This window comes from Cynocephalus volans, chromosome 5 (genome assembly GCF_027409185.1).
Source record: "Cynocephalus volans isolate mCynVol1 chromosome 5, mCynVol1.pri, whole genome shotgun sequence".
NCBI classification, from domain to species: Eukaryota; Metazoa; Chordata; class Mammalia; order Dermoptera; family Cynocephalidae; genus Cynocephalus; species Cynocephalus volans.
In genome coordinates this window covers 19,874,657-19,877,250 of record NC_084464.1, presented here as the reverse complement: position 1 = coordinate 19,877,250, position 2,594 = coordinate 19,874,657, and the positions used below count along the sequence as shown (strand labels likewise).

Here is a 2,594-nt window from a genome sequence, read left to right as displayed (position 1 = left end):
TATTCCAGGTAAATGTAATTTCCAGTAAATTGGAATATACTTTCCAATAAATAACAAAACTTTGACTGAAAAATAATAATACTAAATGTTGTGTAATGTGGCAAAATTCTTGAAGTAAGAAAACAAAGACTTTTTTTGTTTAAGAAGATAGAATAAATATTAGTAATATATTTTAGTAGATCTTAGAGCTCTCAGATTTTCAAGGGATTTCAATAAATTAGCTTAGAAAATTATTTTATATGTTGGTGTTTAGAGAGTAAAGTCTAGACAGGTGTGATTTTCACAGCAAAAGGCAATGGAGTGAAAACTGAAATATAAAATGTATGTCTTCTAGAAACATTTCTTCTTAACAGAGAGACATTTGTCATCAACTGATTTTGTGTTTAATTACTTTCTTCAGAAAAACTCTTATAGAGACCTTAAGACATTCCTACCTTCTGGATTCTATGTATGTCCCCCTGTAGAATAAGTTTTTCTGCAGGCACTGTAAGATTTCTCCTTTTATCCTTGTTAATTGTAACCCTCCAAATTGTTTACAATAGGGGACTAGCCTCGCGGCCGCACAGACGCAAAGCTCTCGAGGCGGAGGACTCCCGGTCCCGGTCGGCGCTCGCGCTCGCTCTCCTCGTCTTCGGCTCCGGCCCCGCGCGCCATGGAGAAGACGGAGCTGATCCAGAAGGCCAAGCTGGCCGAGCAGGCCGAGCGCTACGACGACATGGCCACTTGCATGAAGGCGGTGACCGAGCAGGGCGCCGAGCTGTCCAACGAGGAGCGCAACCTGCTGTCGGTGGCCTACAAGAACGTGGTCGGGGGCCGCAGGTCCGCCTGGAGGGTCATCTCGAGCATCGAGCAGAAGACCGACACCTCCGACAAGAAGTTGCAGCTGATTAAGGACTATCGGGAGAAAGTGGAGTCCGAGCTGAGATCCATCTGCACCACGGTCCTGGAATTGTTGGATAAGTATTTAATAGCCAATGCAACTAATCCAGAGAGTAAGGTCTTCTATCTGAAAATGAAGGGAGATTACTTCCGGTACCTTGCTGAAGTTGCATGTGGTGATGATCGAAAGCAAATGATAGATAATTCCCAAGGAGCTTACCAAGAGGCGTTTGATATAAGCAAGAAAGAGATGCAACCCACACACCCAATACGCCTGGGGCTGGCTCTTAACTTTTCTGTATTTTAATATGAGATCCTTAATAACCCAGAGCTTGCCTGCACATTGGCGAAAACGGCTTTTGATGAGGCCATTGCAGAACTTGATACACTGAATGAAGACTCATACAAAGACAGCACCCTCATCATGCAGTTGCTTAGAGACAACTTAACATTATGGACATCAGACAGTGCAGGAGAAGAATGTGATGCAGCAGAAGGGGCCGGAAACTAAATGCATACAGGGTGTCATCTTTCTTTCCTTCAAGAAACCTTTTTACACATCTCCATTCCTTACTCCAGTTGGATTTCCTATAGCAAAGAAACCCACTCATGTGTATGGAATCAACTGTTTATAGTCTTTTTCACACTGCAGCTTTGGGAAAACTCCATTCCTTGATTTGTTTGTCTTGGCCTTCCTGGTGTGCAGTTACTGCTGTAGAAAAGTATTAATAGCATCATTTCATATAAACAAGTAACTTCCAAACACTTATGTAGAGGACTAAAAATTACCTGGTATTTAAGTAATCTGAACCAGTTCTGCAAGTGACTGTGTTTTGTATTACTGTGAAGATATGAAAATGTAGTTAATTACAATTTAAAGAGTGTTCTGCATAACTCCTTAATTTCTACATTCCCTCTTTCTCTCTTCTTTGGGGGTTTCCTTTCAGTAAGCAACTTTTCCATGCTCTTGATGTATTCCTTTTCAGTAGGAATCCAGAAGTATTAGATTGAATGGAAAAGCACTTGACATTTCTGGGCTGGGGGTCGCAAATTAAAATGCCTCCTATATCATATTGTGGAGGTTATGTATATCTGTGACAACAGGGAGTTTTCTTATTCACTGTTCATTTGCTGCTGTTTAAGTTGACAACTTCCCTTCCCAATAAAAATTCACTTAACACCTCCTGCCTTTGTAATTCTGGTATTCACTTCACTGTGTAATAGAAGTAGCATGTTGCTGCCAGACTCCAGCATTGCTTTTGGCAAATTAAAGTGCATGTCATTTCTTAATACACTAGAAAGGGGAAATAAAGTACACAAGTCCAAGTCTAAAACTTTAGTACTTTTCCATGCAGATTTGTGCACATGTGAGAGGGTGTCCAGTTTGTCTAGTGATTGTTATTTAGAGAGTTGGACCACTATTGTGTGTTGCTAATCATTGACTGTAGTCCCAAAAAAGCCTTGTGAAAATGTTATGCCCTATGTAACAGCAGAGTAACATAAAATAAAATTACATTTTATAAACCAAAAAAAAAAAAAACAAATTGTTTACAATAACAAGGAATTATTTTATTTGATCTATGCTTTTAAGGAAGAGTTATCACTTAACGAAAAAATACAAATATGGTATAACAAAAAAATAAATACTTTTAAATGGTGGCATCTCTCTTTTTACCTAAATTTAAATTTGTGCTTATTAATTACTTTGTGAATTT

At 39.2% G+C, this 2,594-nt stretch overlaps 1 pseudogene; it reads left to right on the top strand.

Annotated features, from left to right (window-relative positions):
* Window positions 1-569: 569 nt before the first annotated feature.
* Window positions 570-2,188, top strand: LOC134378268 (14-3-3 protein theta-like; annotated as a pseudogene).
* The last annotated feature ends 406 nt before the right edge of the window (window positions 2,189-2,594 follow it).